At 36.3% G+C, this 10,367-nt stretch overlaps 1 non-coding gene across 1 annotated transcript; it reads left to right on the top strand.

Annotated features, from left to right (window-relative positions):
• The first annotated feature begins 9,067 nt into the window (after nucleotides 1-9,067).
• Nucleotides 9,068-9,172, top strand: LOC133312289 (small nucleolar RNA R71). The gene has a single exon (XR_009751660.1). It is a non-coding gene; the product is annotated as a small nucleolar RNA R71 (small nucleolar RNA).
• Nucleotides 9,173-10,367: the final 1,195 nt, after the last annotated feature.

Genomic DNA, 10,367 nt, shown 5'->3' on the forward strand with positions numbered 1-10,367 from the left:
TAAGTCTTCCATTCTTTTGTAAGCAGAACAATGTAGTGTACAATCGGAGAGAGACGCGAACTGTAACACCCCGTGTATACCCGATTTGTTAACATATCATCGTATTAAGCCTTGCTTAATTTAAAATGCGGAAATATTTGTTTTTTTCCAATTATGACGTCATTAATCTTAGCCAAGTTGATTACTTAATCAATTTTATAAAAATATCGCCTGTATGTGAATTGCAATAAGACATCTAACTGAAATACCTCATAATATAGATAAAGTGAGTATCTAAAGTCACAGATCTACAACACGTAGTCCGGATAATATCCTGATACATTAGTACAACTCCAAATAAAGCAAGATAATAATCAAGTCTATGTGGCATGGACAATCCCCATGCTCACCAAATCAACAACATAACCAACAAAGTCTCAACATAAGACCAATCCATAAACTAAAGCTAAAAGCATAAGACAGTAAACAAGATCCAGCATCCAATCATAACAACATATCAACATAAGCAGCATAACAGGTATCATTTATCAGCTAAGCTCTGGCCTCCTGCCACTAGAGGTCTCAACCCCCGCAATTACCTGAACCTGAAATGGTGCCCCAAACGTGGGGTGAGATCTCTAAACAGGAATCTCAGTAAGACAAAGGGTCCTCAAGGATCTTCCACCCCAAGCTCACTTACATGTGCAATGCAAGTTCAAAAGCAGTAATTCCAATATAAGTTCCAAAATAGTGCAATGCAGCAGATAAACATGTCATGTGTGTTAAAACTATTCTACTGATCAGAGAAGTGCAGGAATACGTCTATTACCCACACTGCACCAGCTCATGCTGTACCTGCCCACAGGACCACCCCATGGCCTCCTGTCTAGGCGAAACACCACATACATATCATACAACAATTGCACTTAACAACTCAAAAGCATTTCAAGTATAAAAGCATGTAAACACAACATGCATATAAACCATCCCCCCATGGGACATGGTGGAACCAACAATGGCTAAACCGAGGACACGAAAGCTTACCTTGCAAGCTGACACTCCAAGCCAAGAGTCCAACAAATCCTCAAAGTCCAAACATAGCAGAATCACAATCTGATATGGACCAATTAACATATCAATAATCATACTCTACAAGCACACAATCTTAAAGACAACGCCTTTCCTTACGTTTTACGTCTTAAGGCTTCACACAAGACACATGCCACAAGCCCTTAATCACTTAGATTCTGACTTAGATTAATTATTACAGAATTTCAACTTCCTCAAACTAGGGTCCACAAACCCCAAACATCAGTTCTGGATGAACAGTAAGCTACTGTTCCTCGAAAACCCAGAATATCCTGATATTTGTCGGGGACATATCCGGATATCAATATCAGGATGCCCATATTTGGATATCCACAGACCCCATATTCGGATATCAATATCCGGATATCCATATGCGGATATTTCGCGACAGAACGCAGTTCTGCATTTCGCGAAGATATCCATCAAAGGTTCCATTTTTACCAATTCCAAACGTTAAAGCATGCATTTTATACTGTTTTAAGTCCACCTACCAGTTGGTTACTCGTTTAACTCGTTAAACATAGCAAGACTCCACTTTTACCCATTAAAAGACATGATCAAGGTTGGTGACACTCACCCAAGCTTCAAGACAGTAGCTATGGGTGCTCTTGGAGCTCACACTGCAGCTCCAAGGTGCTGACTACCAAGAGAACGAAAATGGACCAACAAAGAAGAGTTCTTTCTTCACAAAAGAAGCTACTTGGAGCTTCAACAACCAAGATAAAGACTCCTCCTCTCCAACTCAGAATCTTAGCCCAAGGAACTCCTCAAAACAGAGTCCACAACTCAGCAACAAGCTGACCACTCACCCCCAAAGGTCACTCTTACTCACACCAAGTGTTTAGGAGAAGAGAAATGAAAGGAAATGGCCTAGGGCTCAAGAAATGATGAAGAGAACCAATGAAGTAGTGTTTAGAGAAGCTGGTCAGCCACCCTTCACGTAGGAAAATAACAAGATGCCTAGGGTTTTGTGCAACATGTTATATATATAGCCACTTAAGAGTTCATCACACAATATTAACATTAATTGCTACGCTTAGCATTTTAATCCCAAACTTGAGGTTCTGAACCTACTCAATTTTACAAGAATTATCATATTTTCCTTATATTTTTCGCAGCACATTTCCGGTACGCGCTTTTCATAGCCAGTATTAGTTCTGGCACCAATTCTCGTTATTTTAACTTGAAACTTGAAACTTGAAATCACAGTCCTACATATTATTCTAGGAATATTCAAGCACTTATTATGATTTCAAGGGTTTATTAGTTAGTTCTCTTTTATAAAATAAATAATCATTTGGATACCAAAAAAATAATAATTAATAATAATCATTTAAGTTATATATCTATAAAAACTATTGTTGTTATTATAAATAAGTTAAAAATCTGCTGCCTTCATGTCGAAAAATAAGTCACTTGTTTTTTATATAAAAAAATCAATGAGCCCCACTTTATTTAGACTAAACCTATTTCAATTTTAAATAGAACATATCTTTTTTTACTCTATTTTTTCAACGATAAAATTCCTCAATTTTCAATTTTTGAGAATTTGAAATCTTGGAGTTCTATTGAAAAATAGTTTTCAACAAAGTGTATGTTCCACGAAGAAAAATAATGATTTTTTTTAATTTCGTAAGGAGTTCCTTGGTTAAAAGAAATAGAGAGCAATTTCAAAAAAATTATGTGTGAACGGAAACAGGATCGAAACTATGCATAAATCCGAATGATAATTGATATCATATATGAAAAAGGAAAGAAGGAACTTTTAGTAAATCCGAATGATAATTGATATTATATATGATAGAATTAATAGAGCATAAAATTAATAGTAATTAAATAAATTGTATTTATTAAGTGATTTAAAAATTGAAAATGATTGAATAAAATCAAAAAAAATTGGTAAATAATTTGAAAATAACACTGACTTTGTGTTGATATAAATAATAAGAAAATAAAGGATATTCATTAGGTGATTTTGTTAGAAGAAACTTTTGAATATAATGCTGATTTTTTAAGATTTGATAAAATTTATTTTAATATCTGATGAGAATAATAAGAGCATTTTAATTTATTTAATTTTTTTATTTAATTTTTTTATTATATATTTATATTAATCACGAAAGATGTTATTTTGTTTCAAAATTTTATGTTATGCATGACTGCAGCAACATATAAAACAAAATAATTACATGGAGCAATACCAACACATGCAGGATTTAATTTAATTTAATTTGAAAATAATTTTTTTATATCTAATTGTATAAATAAATAGAAACTTTAATAAAATTATTTTTCTTTATCTCAAAACAAAAAGAAAACCCTTTTACTCGTAATTCTGCCTCTATATATATGGATGTGGTCTGAAATGTAACAAAGTGTTGAGTGAAGAGTCATGGATTAACACCTGCAAATACCAACTTATTCTGATTATCTGGATTTTTTTTGGAGGAAACCAGAAAGAATGATGCTAATGCTTTCTTCCCGAAAATTTCATCTTATTATGAATACTTGAGTTTTATGGAATTATGGTTGCCGAATTTGGAATCGATTCCATGTACTCCACGATCGCCATCACCTTCAACTCATCTTTTCTTTGATCAAAAACCTCCTCTTCCCTCTTCCTTCATTCCCTCTGTTTTATCCCTTAATTCAGAGTCTTTGGCAACACCAACCATTGATGACTTAGTTGTTGAAACCAAGCCCTTGATACAAGATTTGAATTTTCATCCTATGGAACTTTCCATGCCCTTTAATCACACTCAAACAACAGTATCTGGTTACAATCTTCATCATGATGGTGTTCTTGATGATGGGCCGAACAACAGTGGAGGAGAGAAAATCAAAGTTCTTGAACCCGAGATCATCAATCCCATGAAAAGCACCATCAACAGTCCAAGAACAACATGCCAACAACCCAAATCCAATGATTCGATGCAAGAAGTTCAACACAGAAGCCAAAGACCCAAGCGAAAACGGATGCAAGAAGTCCAACACAGAAGCCAAAGACCCAAGTGAAAACGGAGAAGACCCAAATATTGGGATGATTACATACATTGAAGTATGACTATGTTATGAGAATGTTGGGGTTCTGTTTATTAATCTTAGTCGTTAATTTTTTTCTGTTATTTTTGTTTGATCAAACATCTGATTTGACAATAACATCAATTATGGTAAAACCTAGTTTCCGGCTAAGAGACTTGATTATACAATACCGTCTTTTCTTTTTTTCTTATTTTTCTTTTGTCGTGATCTTCTGTTTATGCACTTTCGATTTTGGTGAGCTTTCAAGCATCAATCAAAGGATTGTCCTAACTTAACGACTCCACTAATTGTTTGAAACTCAAAAATACATTGTGTTTCTGAAGCTAAAATTATGGTATGAAGATATATTGATCTGATGATTATCTTTGAAACATATGCAAGTTTATTTAACGTTATTATACAGTTAGATGACACCTTTTCTTTTTCTTTTTCTTTCGCCTGGTTCAAGTAGGCCTTCATTCAGTTGAATAAATAAATTTAGTTTGGTGAGATACACTAAGAATTCAGATTAAGATAAAAAAAAAATTGTTTCCTTATTCAGAAAGTTCGCAAATTTTGTTTCCTTATTTTTTTCCATGGAGATAGAAAGGAAAAAAAAATCTCATAATAGGACAAGATTTGATTGGATAAACTTGTTTAATAATTTTAATTATGTGTAAACATGAGACATTTAAAACTGGAATCAATTACAATCATAACATAATTAAATTTAGATATCTTTTATTATTTTAGTTAATTATATGATTTATTTTGGCTCATTTCAACTTGTAAGATATTTTAAATAGAAGAGTGTATAAATTTGTTTTTATAATATTTTTAATTTCATATATAATTATACTGAAAAACTTGCTGATATTTACAATCAACGTGAAAACACAATATTTTCTATATGATAAAATCGTTCTGATTGAATAATAAACTTCTATTTTGTTGTCATATCCTACCAAATATGGTTTTCGATTCAATCTATTATATATTTATACGATTATCAGATATTCTAAATATGTACTTGTTAGAGTAGGAAGAAGGGAAAGATCCCATCAAATCCATACCCCAAACATCAAAGATCTCCACTTCCTGGATATTGTTCAACGGCATTTCATGTCGCCTAGAAATATTCCCAGTTCTCTGACAGTTGTCACATGCCTCCACAAACTTCTTTGCATCCTTGTATAAAGTGGGCCAGTAGAAGCCATTCATCAATACTTTTGCTGCAGTTCTCTCACCTGCAAAATGTCCACCATATGCAGAACCATGACAATGCCACAACACATCCTTCTGTTCTTCCTCTGGAATACACCGTCGGATCACACTGTTCATCAGGAAACTCTTCTCTGATCACTACTTCCGGTTCTTCTTGAAGCTCTTTTTCTGTAATCCTGGATAAGTGATCAGTTCATCAGGAAACTCTTCTCTGATCACTACTTCCGGTCCTTCTTGAAGCTCTTTTTCTGTAACTGGATAAGTGATCAGCCACCAAATTTTCAACTCCCTTTTTGTCCTTGATTTCTACCTCAAACTCTTGCAACAGTAACAACCAGCGGAGCAATCTGGGTTTAGCATCCTGCTTGCTCAACAAATACTTTAAAGTTGCATGGTCAGTGTAAACAATAACTTTTGATCCTAACAGATATGGCCTGAATTTGTCAAATGCATACACAATAGCCAGTAATTCTTTTTCTGTAGTAGCATAATTCTTTTGTGCATCATTTAAGATCTTACTGGCATAGTAAATGACATGCAACAATTTATTCACTCTTTGGCCCAATACCACTACTACGGCATAGTCACTGGCATCACACATTAATTCAAATGGTAATGAAAAATCAGGTGCCATCATGATAGGTGCAGTGGTCAACTTTTCTTTTAAAACATGAAATGCATGCAAACATTCATCATCAAACAGGAATTCTTGGTCCTTAACTAATAACTTGCATAAGGGCTTAGCAATTTTTGAAAAATCTTTTATGAACCGCCTATAAAATCCTGCATGACCAAGAAAACTCCTCACACCCTTAACATTTACAGGTAGAGGAAGTTTCTCTATCACAGAAATTTTTTCCCTGTCCACCTCAATTCCATTCCTAGACACCTTGTGTCCAAGAACTATACCTTCTGTCACCATAAAGTGACACTTCTCCCAGTTCAAAACCAAATTACAGTCTTGACATCTTTTCAAAACAGAATCTAAATTCCCTAGACATACATCAAAATCAGAACCAAATACAGAAAAATCATCCATAAAAATTTCAATGCATTCTTCTATCATATCAGAAAAATGGAAAGCATGCACCTTTGAAATGTGGCAGGAGCATTGCATAAACCGAAAGGCATCCTCCGGTATGCGAATATTCCATATAGACATGTAAAAGCAGTCTTCTCCTGATCCTCTGGTGCCACAGCTATCTGATTGTACCCTGAATAACCGTCCAAGAAGCAATAAAAAGCATGTCCTGCCAACCTCTCTAGCATCTGATCCAAGAAAGGAAGTGGAAAATGATCCTTCCTGGTTGCCTTATTCAGCCTCCGGTAATCAATGCACATTCTCCAGCCAGTGATTGTCCTTGTGGGAATCAACTCATTGTTCTCATTTTTCACCACAGTCATCCCCCCTTTCTTGGGAACGGTCTGCGCAGAACTCACCCAAGCACTGTCTGAAATTGGGTAAATCATCCCAGCATCAAGCAACTTCACCACCTCCTTCCTCACTACTTCCTTCATAGTGGGGTTGAGTCTCCTCTGTGGTTGCCTTACTGGTTTGACCTCTTCTTCCATCAATATTTTGTGAGTGCAAAAGGAAGGATTAATACCCTTGAGATCTGAAAACTGCCATCCAATAGCCATTTTATTCTTCTTGAGTACATTAATCAACTTCCCTTCTTCCTCATCAGACAACATTGCATTAATGATTGCTGGATATGTTTGATCATCCCCAAGGAACACATACTTCAAATGTGAAGGTAATTCCTTAAGTTCTACCTTAGGTGCTCCTTTTGGAATGTCATCAATCTTCTTCTCAAGCTCTTCCACTTCTGGCTCTTCTTGGTAATCCTCTGTACCTATCTCCTCGTCTGATCTTTGCTCCTCAACTGGGAATTCTTCTTTTTTATTCACTTCTTCCACAACCTCCTGTATCACATCCAATCTAAAACAATCCTCCACATCAACAGGATGCTTGATGGTTTCGAATACATCAATTGTAACTGTTTCCTCATCCACCCTTAGCAACAACTTTCCTTGTTCAACATCTATCAAAGATCTTGCAGTTGCTAAAAAGGGTCTTCCTAACAATAAAGGACTTTCTGTATCCTCTTCCTCCATGTCAAGAATCACAAAATCCACTGGAAAAATAAACTTGTCTACCTTGACCAAGACATCTTCAACCACACCTTCAGGCCTCTTGATAGATCTATCTGCAAGATGCAGAATAAGATTGGTCTCCTTTAAAGTATTAATTCCCAAAGCTCTACATACTGTCAACGACATCAAGTTTATACTGGCTCCCAAATCACACAATGCCTTTCCCACCTCCACATCTCCTATAGCAATAGAGATACTGAAGCTTCCTGGATCTTTCATTTTTGTTGGAAGCTTCTTCTGGATTAGGGCACTACACTCTGCTGTTAGGGCCACTGTCTCACCATCAGTTAATTTCCTCTTCTTAGTAAGAAGATCCTTCATGAATTTTGCATAGTGAGGCATATTTTCCAGTGCTTCAGAAAATGGTATGTTAATTTGTAAATTTTTGAAGATATCCAGAAATCTTGCATAGTGCTGCTTCTGAATCTCTTTCTTCAACCTCTGAGGGTAGGGAACTTTAGCATAGGGAGATAAACTAACTGGCTGTTCTTTCTTGTCAGCCATCTTCTTCTTTTCCCACTTCATCATCTTTTGTGGGGAAGCATTTTTACCAACTTCTACCTTTCCTTCATTCTTATTGTCCTTCCCTTCCTCTTCTTTGTCAACTCCAACTATAACATCTCTAACAACAACTTCCTTATCACTTTTCTCATTTCTCATTTTCTCTCCTTCATCATCAGAGACTACATCTTCAACCACAACCTCTTCTTCATTCTTTTTATTTTCCACCTTCTTTTTCCCTGGTTGAAGTACCAACCCACTTCTTGTCATAATTGCTTTACAGTGCTCCTTAGGATTCACCAGTGTATCACTTGGAAATTTCCCTTGTGGTCTCTCTGATATCTGTCTTAATAATTGACCAATCTGGGTCTCCAAATTTCTGATTGATGCTTCCTGATTTCTGAAAGAAGTTCTGGTCTCCTGCATGAATGCAGTTGTCTCTTCCCTGAATGAAGTAGAACCCTGAATATAATCCTGAGTTGTCTTAGATAACTGAGCAAACACTTTCTCCTATGCAGCAGGATCACTTGACTGCTCCTTCATATGTGGTGGTGGAGGATGTAATGGTGGATTCAATTGGTGGTTGGAACTATAGCTGAATCCTGGGTGTTGATTCTTGTTTTTCCATGGTGGCATATAAACATTCTTTCCCTGATTGTTGTAGTTCCTTTGATTATTCTGATCATACCACACTCCATTCACCCCTGCTTGTTCTGATGATCCCCCATAATCACACTCCTCTGTCACATGGCCCTTACCACAGATAGCACATACACTCTTTGTTTCCACAGAAGCTACCTTTTGTGAAGAGAGTTGCTTAATAAGGGTATCTAATTGTTGCTGCTGTTGTCTCTGTGTCTGCATCAGTTGATCATTCCTTGCCAACAAAGCATCATACCCATCCAACCTGATAATTCCTGTCCTTCTGTCAGCCACTGGAGCATTATCAAATTCTTGAGATGCTAATGACTCAAAAATATCTAAAGCTTCTTGAGGGGTCTTGGTAGTCAATGATCCACCAGCAGTGGCATGCACCAAGGTTCTAGTGTTAGTGGTCATTCCTTGCAGGAAGATTGCTGCTTGTTGCCATGCCTCAATTCCATGCTGTGGACATTTCCAACAAAGTCTTGAATCTCTCCCAAGCCTCATAAATAGATTCTGACTCTTTCTGCTTAAAGCTTGTAATTTCATCCTTCAACTTGGCCCTCTTGGATGCTGAGAAAAACCTTTGCAAGAACTTGGTTTGCAAATCATCCCAAGTTGTTATACTTCCTTGTGGCAATGATTGCAGCCATCTCCTTGCATCATCCGTCAGTGAATGAGTGAATAGTCTCAACATAATTGCATCTCTTGTGACACCGTTTATCTTCACAGTATCACTTAACAATAGGAAGTTCTCTATGTGCAAGTAAGGGTCCTCCGCACTGGTTCCAGCAAACTGATCCTTCTGCACCAAATGTATCAAAGCAGGCTTCAATTCAAAGTTGTTGGGCTCCACTGTTGGGCGCACAACACTCCCAATTGGAGGAACCACTGCATGAGTCATGTACTCTCCCAGTGTCCTCTGTGGTGGTGGTGGTCTGTGATTCTCTGCCATTATATCTTCCTGATTAACCGTACTTGATTCACCAATTTCTTGCAACTGTCTCCTTTGCCTGGTTGCCCTTTTGTGCTTCCTCAATGTCCTTTCTAATTCTGGATCATATAACAACAAATTTGGATCAAGTGTACCTCGCATGTACCAGAATCAAAATTGACCAGAAATTTAACATAAACTAAAATACTGAAAATAAAAGGATTCAATCTCAGAATTCTATAGTATCAGTTAGTGTTGAAAAACAAATTCCCCGGCAACGGCGCCAAAAACTTGTTGCGAATCTAGCAAGTGCACTAGTCGTACAAGTAATAAAATGATGAGTAAAGATCGTTCCCACGAGGAATTGTGTTCAAACACCAATATACCATAGAAAACTAATTTGAATCAAATAAGAGTTTGTAAAAATCATGAATAATTTGTCACCAGAAAATTGATTTTGAGTAAATTGACACAAGTAAATATGGATTAGGAATTAATAAAAACAACAAGTAGTCAGAAAACAACTTTCCTCTATGATAACTTTCCAAGATACAATCTAACAACCCAGCAATCTATCTTTTACTATGACTTGCTTAACCTCATTACAATGACTTTCAACAGATCAGTAAGATGAAATGCAGAGACCTTCAACACAAAACACCCCCTCACTTGGAACTTCTCAAAAATTGTGAGAATAAACTCTCTTGCACTCTAGTGTCTAAGGGTGTACTCATCACTCAATCTCCACTGCACTCAAACTACTATAAGCTTGCCCATCTTCTCACTTCCCATAGTTACAGTGATTCATAAGCAGAGCAAA

Source organism: Gastrolobium bilobum, unplaced genomic scaffold (assembly GCF_033153095.1).
Source record: "Gastrolobium bilobum isolate Gb01-03AN ecotype WA unplaced genomic scaffold, APGP_CSIRO_Gbil_v1 utg184098, whole genome shotgun sequence".
Classification (NCBI taxonomy): domain Eukaryota; kingdom Viridiplantae; phylum Streptophyta; class Magnoliopsida; order Fabales; family Fabaceae; genus Gastrolobium; species Gastrolobium bilobum.